Source organism: Nicotiana tomentosiformis, chromosome 9 (assembly GCF_000390325.3).
Source record: "Nicotiana tomentosiformis chromosome 9, ASM39032v3, whole genome shotgun sequence".
NCBI classification, from domain to species: Eukaryota; Viridiplantae; Streptophyta; class Magnoliopsida; order Solanales; family Solanaceae; genus Nicotiana; species Nicotiana tomentosiformis.
Genome location: NC_090820.1, coordinates 2,192,906 through 2,205,932, shown reverse-complemented (window position 1 = coordinate 2,205,932; position 13,027 = coordinate 2,192,906). Strand labels below are relative to the sequence as shown.

Below are 13,027 nucleotides of genomic sequence, written 5' to 3'. Positions count from 1 at the left end.
AATTTACTAAGTTCTTTCCAGTTCACTTCAGTGGGACACCTTCTGAGGACCCGCAGGATTATCTTGAACGCTGCCACGAGGTCCGTTTTGAATGAATCTTAACTGAACGATATAAAATCCATCCTCTGCATTTCAACCTCAGTACATTCTTCAGCTGAATAATGCTGAAATGTTTTTCAATCGTCATGCTTTATTGGATAATTTTCAAACCTATTAATTCCTCTGACCCCCTTCAAAACACTATGGTACAATCATGTGATGCATATCTGATCAATATTGCATGATGTCATTTCAAAAGTGATTTGTGCACATCAAGTTTCTGAACGTTGCGTCATTTCAAAATCACAAGTGAGCTCTCAGCTTACCTAGATGCACCATGTGGAAGTAACGTGCAACTCTCAGAGGTAAAACATGTGAAACTAAATATTTTAACAAATATTCATTAATCGACAAAGTGTTCATCATTAATTAATGATTGGGAAATGCAACGCATGAGCTGTAACAATAACACTAGCACGTTAAGTAGTGCAACCATTGACTTTAAAGACCAATGAAAATGGATATATATTAACTTAGTACTCCATCAATTAGCTGTTTATCTATACAAAAATATTGCAACCACTGACTTTTTAGGGAGTAGCATTGCATTTAGATCCAGTCCGTACACATTGAACGTGAGTTTGATTGAACTATAATTAGGCATCTACTAATCTTGTTAGAAGTATTAATTTGCTGGTGGCAGGCCTCTGAAGATTAAAATAAAGACCGCGTATTTAAATAATTCTAAGCACAAAGTCAAGTTACGATATATATTAATGAAATGGATGTTCACATTATGTCCTCCATTCTCTCTCTATATATATATACACACACATAGCAGTAAGGCGAAGATCATCTAATCGCTAAGAGCTGTAACAACTATATATCCTCCATTTACATATATTCTTATCCCAAAAGAAATAAATATGGCAGATGTAGCACTGAAATTTGTAGTGGAGAACCTGGTACCACTAATAAAGGAAACATGGGAGCTGATTGGTGGTGCACCTGAAGATTGTGCACGTCTCGTGGACGAACTTGATGAATTAAAAGCCTTCCTAGATGATGCTGCACGATATCGTCAAAGCAACAGCAAACAATGGAGTCAGTTTGTCCACAAAGTTCAGGTTATAGTGTATCAAGCTGAGGGTCTCGTTGATAAGCTTCTGGTTCAGGTGAAACTGCACCAAGATAAAAATATATTTAAGCAGTTCTTTGATGCTAACTATGCCATATCCGTCAGGGAACTTGCTAAGAACATCAAAGTCGCCCTCGAACAGGTGAAAAAGATTCGCCAAGAAAATCCAGAGGCTTTTCAGAAAAAGCCAATGCTTGATGATCAGCCGGAAATAGTTGCCCCGAGACCACAGGTATGTTCAAAACTCTGGCTATATATCCGTGTGAGGCTTTGTATGGCAAGCGGTGTCGTTCTCCTGTTGGCTAGTTTGACCTGGTGAGGCTAGTTTGTTGGGATTTTAATGACCATCTATCTGCAGAAACGTCTAAAGTTAAAATAAATTTATGAGGAATGGTCTAAACCTCAAATGCGATAATTGTTTATAACAAATCAAATTGACCCTTTTATTAGTAGACAACACAATAAGCTAATTAAAAGGAATAAATAATATTACTCAACTTAATTATAAGGAATTTTAGGGATATAACTAATTTCCTGCAAAGTTTAGGGGATCTTTTTAAACATAAGCTCTAATTTTGCGCTCATAGATTAACATATTTCTTTTAAAATCCATTAACAGTAAGCAGGGTCGGATTTAGGGGGCGGAAGGGTGTTCGGAACACCCTAACCCCCTTCCCCGAAATTTTTTTTACCTCTATATATTATGTTTTGAATTCTTTTGACATGGCCCAAAAGCATAGCTTAGTGGTTAAGGGGTTCAAAACCTTTGTAAGTTTTCACTAGCTACAAACCTTTTTAAACTTTTATTTTTTGAACCCCATTATCAGAAATCCTGCCTCCGCCGAATAAGAAAAAAAGCTCACTCCAAAATGAAGAAAGAGTGGATTAATCAAAATATAATGGTTGAATAATTTCTTTTCTGATAGTAACTTAGTCTTTTCTAATACGTTGGAAACAATTCTTATGGTATTTCTTATTGATTATAGTACTAGAACAATTGCATTTTGGTCGTAAGTGTTTCTACCTTCGTTGAAGTTAGTTAAATAGGATCCACAATTTTTTAGAAACTTATACTTTTAAAAAAAAAAAAGGCAGCCCGGTGCACTAAGCTATGCGCGGGGTCTGGAGAAGGGCCGGACCAAAAAGGCCTATTGTATGCAGCCTTACCCTGCATTTTTACAAGAGCCTGTTTCCATGGCTCGAACCCGTGACCTCCTGATCACATGGCAGTAACTTTATCAATTACGCCAAAACTCCCCTTCTAGAAACTTATACTTTTGTTAACTTTAATTTTATAACTCAAATACAAATTTTGATATAATATTTATATAATTTTCAAAATTTTATATTCATTTATATAGTGCGTGCACTCCAAGACTAGTAATGTAAAATATTACTAGTACATAAAGAAGAGCATTAAAAATGCCAAGGAAAGAATAGACATTACGAGGGGAGAATGTCTCTTGTTCAAAACTTGGTTTGTTGGAGAGAGGAGAGAGAGAGATATTTCACTTTTTTTTTTTTGAGTGCAATTAAGGGATTGTTCACAATGAAACAATTTGCCACAGAAGTCAACTGCTAATTAAAAGGATTATTATTAAATAAAAAAACGGCAGTTAGAATGAGATATAAGGAAATAGATGTCACAAAAAAGTTGATCAACCTCTTGATCTAAAGAAACTGTGCTTATGTTATTCACCGTTTGTATATATATATATATATATATAGTTTGTAAATTTGTTTTATAAGACGATAATCTATCTGTTATTACCCGATATGCGCATGTTTACATGGAGAGATGTCACGGTACGTAGAATATATATATTTCTGATTGGAAAAAGAAAATTGTATACTCTATTTTTTGATGATATCCAAACCATTTTGACAGGATACTTTGTTGGAAGAAAACGAAGTTGTCGGGTTTGACGAGGAAGCGAAAACAGTGATCAAACGACTTGCTGAAGGAAGAAATGAGCTAGATGTTATTCCTGTGGTCGGTTTAGCTGGACTTGGCAAAACCACACTGGCAATAAAAATCTATAAAGATCCTAAGGTTACCTATGAATTTTTTAACAGCATTTGGGTTTACGTAGGCCCACAAGAATACAAACCAAAAGAGATCTTTCTTAGAATACTGGAAGGGTTCACGAAACGCACTGCAGAACATCAAAATATGAGTGTGAATGAACTGACCAGCAAAATACAAGAATCCATGTCCAAAGGAGGTAAATGTCTCATTGTGTTGGACGACGTGTGGCACCCAGACGTTGTGAAATCTGTCAGGTCTGTTTTCCCGAAAAACAGCAAAGGCCACAAAATCATGATAACCACTCGCGATGCAAGTATTGGTAGATATGCCAATGCCAATCCTCACATGTTGAAATTTCTGGAAGATAAGGAAAGTTTTCAATTGTTGGAAAACAGGGTTTTTATTGGCACTAGTAGTAAAAGGTGTCCTGAAGAGTTAGTAGGATATGGAGAAAGTATTGCAAAACAATGTAGTGGATTGCCACTTGCAGTAGTGGTAATTGCAGGAGCTCTACAAGGACGTATAAACGAAAGAGTGTGGAAAATGGTAAAGCAAAACGTTGGAGAGCACCTTATAAATAAAGATAAACCTGAAAGCTGCTTGAAATATGTGGAATTGAGTTATGGTCATCTGCCCGAAGATATGAAGGCGTGCTTCCTGTATTGTGGCGCCTTTCCACAAGGCTTTGAAATTCCTGCTTGGAAGTTGATTCGCTTGTGGATCTCGGAGGGATTGATAAACTCCAACTTAGACAGCAAACCCGAGGATATTGCAGAGTTTTACTTGAACGAGCTTGTCAACAGGAATTTGCTGATTGTAATGCAGAAAAGGGCTGATGGACAAGTAAAAACATGTCGTCTTCACGACATGTTGCACCAGTTCTGCAAGATGCAAAACGGAGGTCTTTTCCAAGAAGTATGTGAAAAAACTGACCAGCCCGGTCTTGTTATACCAGATCTAGATACTTGTCGTCGGCTGTGTATTAAATTCTCTCTTTTGAAAGCCTTTCTCTCCAAAGGACCATCTGCTGAGCATGTTAGGTCTTTCTTATGTTTTTCCCCAAAACAAAAAGAAAGTGAGAAGCTTAGTAACAGTCGACTCCTCCTCAAAGCATTTCCACTAGTTAGGGTCTTGGATGTTGAATCTCTCGAATTTAGTTTCTCAAAGGATTTCAAAGAGTTACATCATTTGAGATACATTGCTATCTCAGGTGACTTCAGTGCTCTTCCGACCTTCTTTGGTAAGTTTTGGTATTTACAAACTCTTATTCTTAATAATAGTACAAAGGCGTCAACCATGGAAATAAAAGCAGACATATGGAACATGCTACAGTTGAGGCATCTGCACACCAATGTCCCTGCAAAATTGCCATCCCCTGCTACCCAAACAACAGATGAATCGTCTCGCCTACAAACTCTTTCTAAGGTCGCACCAGAAAGTTGCACAGAAGATGTGCTTGCTAGGGCCTGTAATCTCAGAAAAGTCAGTATTCAAGGGCAAATGGCTGAATTTTTTGAAGCTAACAAGGGTGGGTTCAACAACTTTCAAAAGCTAAAGTCCCTGGAACAACTTAAGCTGTTGAATGATGTTGGCAGCTCCATGAGCAAAGTTCTTCAACTTCCTCAAGCATTCCTTGGGTTTCTTCACAGACTGCACAAGTTAACTTTGTCAAATACAAAGTTTGTATGGAGTGATGCGAATAAACTAGGACAGCTGGAGTGCCTTCAGGTCCTAAAGCTGAAAGAAAATGCATTTTGTGGGACGGCCTGGGATTCAGTTGGTTTTACCAAACTCAAGGTACTGTGGATTGAAAGGGCGACAGACTTGGAAACTTGAAAAGCTTCAAACTGTTCATTTCAAAGACTTAAGTACCTTGTTCTTATATCATGTGATAAGCTTGAGGCTGTGCCATTTGAGTTTGCGGGTGTAAATAGCCTTCAAGAGATGACGCTGAACAACACAAAGAAGGCGAATAAATCAGCAAAAGCTATAGAAGGCAGGAAGATAGAGATACAAGAACTCAAGCTGAAATTCAAGCTCACTATATTCCCCCCTGAAGCAGTTGATTGCAACACCGCACAGTGAAGTTGAATAAGGTCAGTCGATTCATTTTATTTTCAGATAATTTTAAATCGTAATTATGCTTTTTGCCAAGTGTGTCAATATATTCTTTTTATCAATATTGATTAGAAGAGATTGCATCTGTATCTATATGATATGTGTACTTCATTTAGTAGAATGTCAGCATGTCTCTATTTTTCATAACTATATAAATCCTCAGATATGTATATCGATTCATGCAATTTCATTATAAACTACGATATTGAATTTGAGAGCCCGTTGTATTTCATCACCATGACAATTATATATGAGCTCTTTTCGTTTTAGTCACTTAAATAAATAGTTCGACCATGATTTAACTGGTGTTCTTTCTTAGCTAATTGTTGTTGCAATGCTCAATCAAGCTGGTGAGATGATTTTAAATTTTCATTATATTCATGTTCAGCATGCTGGGTATTCGTTCTCCATAGAAATGTATCTCTATGCATGATAAGGTGTGTTTCATTTGTTAGAATGTTCCCATGTCTTTATCTTTTACAATTATTTAATTCCTCAGAATTATATAGCAATTCATAAGATTCCATTATCAACTAGTTAAGCTAGTTCTAGTATTTGTTTCCCCCTTAAGTTCTTGATTGAACACACTTAAACTCAAAAATATGGAGCGTAGTGTAAGTCTTTTTTTTTTTTTTAATCATGAAAGATTAGTATTATATAGCAAAAAGTTAGTTACATGGCAGGAGCAAACTAGGGTGGCTGTTCTTCTACAGTATACAAAAAAGCGTTGCCATCCCTTGGTGGATCTAAGTGTGAGTCCACTGCCAAAAGACTGGAGCGTCTTCAAAAACGAGCATTGATGGACCACGGTATTCCATAAGGCCGTGCTTTGCCATAGCATCCGCCACTTGGTTTTGCTCCCGATATATATGAGTAACATGAGGATCAGCCAACTGGTGGAGAGCGGATCTGCAATCATTAAGAATGTGTGAGTAAAATAAGTTATCTGCCTTTAGCAAATGCATTACCTCTTGTGCATCGACAACTACTTCCAAAGGTGTGAGTTGGCAAAGGTGTGCTAAACGAAGACCCTGTAAAAAACCCATTAGCTCCATATGTAAACTAGTTATGTGCTTTGAACTACCAGTGTATCCCACAATCCAGTTCCCATTAGAATCACGAATGACTCCACCATAACCTGAGGCGCCAGTCATAGTGCAGGCAGCTCCATTTGAATTGAGTTTATAAAAACTCTGATTTGGGGGTTCCCACTTAACATGCATGGGTATTAAGGTGGGTCTAAACCTCAGAGGTTGGGCACAATAAAAATATTCAGTAACTTGATTAATTATACATGAAGTGCTGATAGAGTGATAAGTGTCACCAAACGTGTTATGGTTGCGAATATCTCAGATATGCCACAAGGAGAATGGTATAAAGAGAGCAGGCGGAAGATGTTTGTGTAAGAGCCCAATCTGAGCTACAGGCCCAATAGATACTTGTATAGGACCCGGGCCCAATACACATTTATAGCTGTAAATATAAATACCCATTATTGAATAATAAAAGATCAGATGGTTATTTCTCTCTCATGTTTCTCTTTTGCTTTTCTCTCTTCTTCTCGACCCTTCTAGGGTTTTCTTCCTCATTCATCTTCCATAGCTGTTCTGAGCTTGCTTCTAACAGTTTGGGGTACTAATATGATTTTGGTGGATGAGCTCCTTAAGATATGTAAGGGGAGAGGCGACTTTATTTGGCAGGATAGGAGCTCCTTGGTGGAGACCTAGTGAAGTCTAAAAGGATGCAACGGGAGCACAAGCAAAGAACATATACGGATCGTTTCTACTCCTCTATTACAGATTTTGCAGATGGGAGACGGAAGTAGTTTTAGGTGAGCAAGATAGGAAGCAGTAGGCAATCATTTATGACAAAATAACCATATGAAGTGGATGATCTTAGGGGGTAATTTCAAGCGCCAAATCCAATGAAAAGGATGAGTAGTGGTGCTTTTCGAAAGAGACGTGTAGCTGGATTTGACTGAGAATAGGCCAGTATTGTTAAGGCCCCAAATAATACGATCATGAGATGATGGAATTGTAGGGAAGTAAGTGTTATATATGCGTTGTTGTACTGTATCAGGAAGAACGAAAGATAATGCAAAATGATCCCAACAAGAGTGTGTACGGTAGGAAGCTATGGTTGCTCTAGTTTCAAATTCCGTTAATGGTCCATGAATAAGCCATCGTGAAGTTAGATTTGCTTGGAGCCAAGGATTCAGTCCAAAAAAGGATGTGTGAGCCATTTGCAGGTTGCCATTGTAGACCTCGTTGGCAGTGTTGTCATCCATATTGGATGAACCTCCAGATTCGTGAAGATGTAGAAACAGGATTTCGTGGATTCGCATACCTAGTGATAAGAAGAGAGGCCCAGAGGGAGTTTGGAAATTTAAAGAGGCGCCAGGCCGTACTAGCTTGAAGTGCACAATTTTTTGTGAAAAGATTTTGAATGCCCAAACCCCCTCTTCCTTTGGGGTGGTAACACTACCCCAGTTAATTAAGTGAAGTTTTTTATGATTGGTAGTTGTACCCCACAGGAAGTTGCGCTCATATTGCTCCATTCTACGTACAACGTTTAAAGGGAGAGTGATAAATTGCATTACATGATTAGGAATGGTACTAAGGGTTGATTGTATGAGAGTTGTCCTGCCCGCCTTGATCATAAAGTTAGTTTTCCATCCTGCCAAACGCGCTTTAAAATTATCTAAGATAAATTGATAATCACGCGTAGTAGGGCGCTTCAAAAAGATAGGAAAACCCAAGTATTTTCCAAAGGAGGTGCCTTCTGACATATTAAAATATGAGAGGACATACTGCTTGTCCGAATGGGAGCAGTTGTTGGAAAAAATATTCGTGACTTATCAAAACTTAGTTTTGGCCTGAGACTTTGGTGAACATATTGAGATGGTCAATGATGGTATGGCAAGATTTGCGAGAGATTATTGCAGTGAGGATGATATCGTCTGAAAAGAAAAGGTGCGAGATTTGAGGACCTAAGGTGAAAATTTGGATGGGTTCCCAAGCGTTATAGTCCACAGCTACAGTTATACTTCTAGAAAACATTTCTAAACATAGAATGAATAAATATGGTGATAGAGGATCGCCTTGCCGTATTCCTCTTGTTGGAAAAAAATAGGTGGTGGGTGATCTATTAATAAGTATATAGACTGTGTATGAAGAAACACACGACATAATAAGCTTGATTAAAGGCTTTGGAAAATTGAAAATATTTAGTGCTTTATGTATGAAGGACCATTCAATACGGTCGAAAGTTTTTTTTAAATCAAGTCTAAGGAACATAAGTCCTTTCTTTCCCTTATTCCTCTTAAAGTGATCGAGGAGTTCTTGAACTATAATAGCATTGTCCGCCGCATGACAGTTTTGGAGGAAACTGGATTAGGTAGGCCCCTACTAATTGTTTAAGAAAAGGCTTAATATGAGCAACGATAGTTTTGTAATGATTTTGTAGCTAGTATTGCATAAGCTAATAGGTCTAAAATGGCTAAGTGAGTTTGCAGCTTGGTTTTTGGGTATGAGACAAATATAGGTAGAGTTAATTTCTGGAGGAATTTCATATGTAATTAAAACTTGGTTGTAAAAATTAAGGACTGAGGTTTGAATTTCAGTCCAGTACTGTTGATTAAAAAATATGGATGTAGCCCATCTGGGCCGGGGGATTTAAATGGTTTGAAGGAATTAATGGCTTGTATCACTTATGTATGTAGGAGTGGACGAACAAGATGTTGGGAATCCATGTAGGACAAGGATTGTTGTGAGTTAGGAAATACGTGAGGTGTGGAATAATCATGTTCAGTAGTGAAATGTTTTCCGAAATGATAGTTGATTAAATCTTTAATAACAGCATTATCAAAAATCTAATTACCAGCTGTGTCACGCAGCGCAGTAATACGCTTGCGCTTACGACATTGTAAAGTGGTAAGGTGGATGAACCTAGTATTAGCATCCCCGTCATTTAGCCATTGGATACGAGACTTTAATTTCCAAAAATCCTCTTCTAATTTTAATATATTACTAAATTCGCAAATCAAGTCAGATTCTAGATTTTTAAAAAAGTTACTGGTAGGGAAATGAGGAGACCGTTGGAGGCCGCTTAACCTAACAAGTAAAATTCATATTTTTTAAAGATGTTTCCAAAGGTATTTTTGTTCCAGTCTTGCACCTCAATTTGGAAATTGGTTATGGCAGGAAGAGAATCATTATTATCATGCCAAATGTGCGAAACAAAATGACGGAATCGTGTATGAAATGTCCAAATGGATTCAAACCGGAAAGGTTTATTCATATTTACATTAGCAGTAGTAAGGGTAAGAAGTAATGGACGATGATTTGAGTGGGTACAAGGTAGATGACGAACAAGGGCGTTGGGAAATAAATTAGTCCAGCCATAATTAGCCACTAACCTATCTAAGCAATCTAGAATAGTGCAGGAGTTACTTATATTATTAGACCAAGTGAAATGACTACCTTTAAACCCAAGGTCTACTAATTTGCGACAATTTAAAAAGTGATCCACGCGAGTATTATTTTAAGTGTCGTCCCTCAAAATTTTCGGAAGTACGTGTAACTTCATTAAAATCACCACCCACCAACCAAGGTCCATGATAGTGGTCCGAAATGCATTTAAGATTTTGCCAGAGAATTTGTCTATGTGCTAAAATAGGACTGGCGTAAATTGAAGAGAATAAAAACTTTTTAGTAAGAGATAATACCTCCACCATGCAATGAACCTCTTGCTTAGTAATAGCTACCTCTTCCACAAGTAGAAGACTTTCATCCCAAATGATGGCAATGCCAGCCTTCAGTCGCTACGAAAGCCATACTAGTAAAAGAAAAATCATCACGTAAAGGTAGGTGGTCCATTAGGTGAGTTTCCAGAATAACAACTAACGGAGGGTGGTGATAGTCCAACAAGGAGCGGAAATTCCGACGAAAGTTTGGCGAGCGAGCACCCCTACAATTTCATATAATGAACTTCATATTTGGGTTATTGGAGGGTAGGGGGTGACGCTGGAACCTGGGGGTTCACTGGTGTATTCTCCACATTCCTTTGCTCCGATGGGCCCAGGGTGGGTATGAGTACTAGTGCAAACTTGCCTGCGTCGGGGTTGACAGTGAGGCGAAGTTTGATTAGGAATTTTTTGAAATTCGGTGGACACCGGAGATACAATTTTTTTATACTGCTCCTTTAGTATTAAAGTTGTATTTCGTCGAGGTCGATCAACTCTATTCGAGTTTCCCGCAGTTCGGCAGCTAGAGCCGATATTTCTTGCTGGGTCATGGCCTCCTGTGCTAGTTAAGTGTGTTTTGGAGGGTATAGGTCTAAGTGGCTGGTGGAGGACGATGGAGGTGTGGTGAGGGGAGGTGGGGTCTGCATGTGTGAATGGAGAGTGATGTGTTGGTGTATCCATGGAGTGGGAGGATTCTCCGGGAAGAGCGGCGGGTAAAACGACATCTCCCTCATGTGAACTGGCCGTAAGGCTGGTAATGGGGGATATTGAAGGGTGGTGAGATGAGATTGTAGGGATTGAACATCAGAGGTTGGTGGATAAAAGATTGGTATTGGGCATAGGTTTCCCAACCTAGCCTCATCCTCTCCGTTACGATTTGAGCAATGTCCATGGAGTTTTGTATCATGATGAGGATGTCCTGATTGTTTATCTCCAACGCGAAGGTCTGTGCATGGCCCAGTAGCCCCATCTCGAGCCAGGACTGTGCTGGTGCGAGGGGTTGGGGGGCCGATGAGGTGTAGATGAGACGATACTGAAGTGGAAGGTGTGGATTCTGCATGGTGAAGGGAAGAAGATGTATGAGATGGTATGGTGGAGGAGGAGTGTGATGTAGGTGAATGCTTGGGTATGGGCAATTGTGGTGGTGAAGGGCGATAAAGGAGTGTGAGGAGTGCTGTGAATCCTCTAAATTCAGTAACGTAGTATGTATCTTAGTTTGGGAGGAGGAAATTGATGTAATGGGCAGTGATGAGATATTTGGGCTATCAGACTTTGGAGGGCGTGAGGGAATATCATGAGTATTATGAGAACTTGGTATTTGGGCTGCATCATTCTCTGTAGAAAGTAGGGGTGATATTTGGGAACCTACTGGGTTAGCGATGGCTTCTAGAGAATTTAGTGGGCTTGCACAGTGTATGTCTTGATTGGGTAAAAAGGATTTTATTTGATCCACTATGGATGTGACTTGAGTAGGGTTATACGTGGAAGGGGAGGGTTTACTGGTATGGGCGGTGGAATTTCGGGGATCAACGTGGCAATTTTGTATGTTGTGTATTGGCATAGTTGGCGTAGGTTGTGGAGTCTGTTCATAAGGGTGAGATGTGGAGGGGATGGGGTCCACTAGTTCTTCATTATTATTGGCTAGACAATTAAACAAATTAGAGGAGTTAATAAGCCCAGTATTATTAGAGTTCAAATTTGTATTAGAAACATAATTTGGAATTGGTGGATTGGAGTTAGAAGACTTACTTGTGGGCCCTGCAATGGCGGTTGAGGGTTTTTTCCAGTGGTACCTCTATGCAAACACGAGCATAACGTCCTCGTGTTGTGGAAGAAGTGAAGGTGTCCACTTTGATAGTTTACCCTCTTTCGTTCCAATCCTTTTGAGGATTTCCAGATCATAAAACTCGGTTGGGAGTTCGGGAAGACGGATCCAAATCGCGGAGTATGTGAGTTGCGCGGAGGAGGCAATGAACTTGGGCTCCCAACGTCTCACTGAGAGAAAGTGGTTAAACAGCCAAGGTCCCTCGTGAAGGGCACACATTATGTTTTCCTCCTTTTGGAAAAGTCTTTTGTAGGCTTCCACATTGCAGTACGCTTTTGCTTGAGTATTTGATGACCTATTTTTCGGCCAAAAACTATAACAATAATCGAATATTGCCAAGGGAGGTTTTCACCTTCTCCATTTCTAAATATCTGTTATTGTAAGTCCACCATGACAGTTATGAGCTCTTTTCGTTTTAGTCACTTAATTAAATGGTTCGACCGTGATTTAACTCATATTGCTTTTTTATGTTACTACTCCACTATATATATATATATACTTATAATATACCTAATGGAGTACTATTGTCAATGAATTAATTAGTGGTTTCCTCTCTTTTCTTCAAAACCACAAAAAATATATCACGTACGTTTCTTCTCCTGTTAGTCATTTACTATATACTAATTTTCCTTCTTTCTTCAGGTGATGAGGAGAACATTGACCAGTTTGATATGGTGTCACCGCGGGCGTTTTAGTGTTTTCTGCAATAAATTAAGAAATGCTATTTCGATCTTTTGTTTATTCAAGCATTGTTAAATAACTCTCTGTATTAATGTTGTCGGAGATTTTAAATGAAGTATCGGCTTGAAACACCCTTCCTGGATTTCGAGTTCCCGATCATGTAGGGTGGGTACTGTTTTCTTTCTCAATTGTAAAACTGTTTGAATATTTCCTACTACTATTAATTTTGTGATATGGTTGTATTTGCTTTGTTTCAAGTTGTATTGCTTTCAAGCTTCAACTATCATTGTTTTGTTGAAGACATGTTATTCCAACCAATTGAAGTGTTTGTCTTCCACTACTAGAAAACTGGCTACCGATCGAAATCGATCGGAAAAAAAACCAACCGAATCGGTCGAAAAATAAGTAAATTGATCGCAAAAGTCAAAGAAAATATTTCTAACAACGGAAATA

General features: G+C 38.7%; 1 pseudogene; it reads left to right on the top strand.

Annotated features, from left to right (window-relative positions):
* Positions 1-882: 882 nt before the first annotated feature.
* Positions 883-12,816, top strand: LOC104107276 (putative late blight resistance protein homolog R1C-3; annotated as a pseudogene).
* Positions 12,817-13,027: the final 211 nt, after the last annotated feature.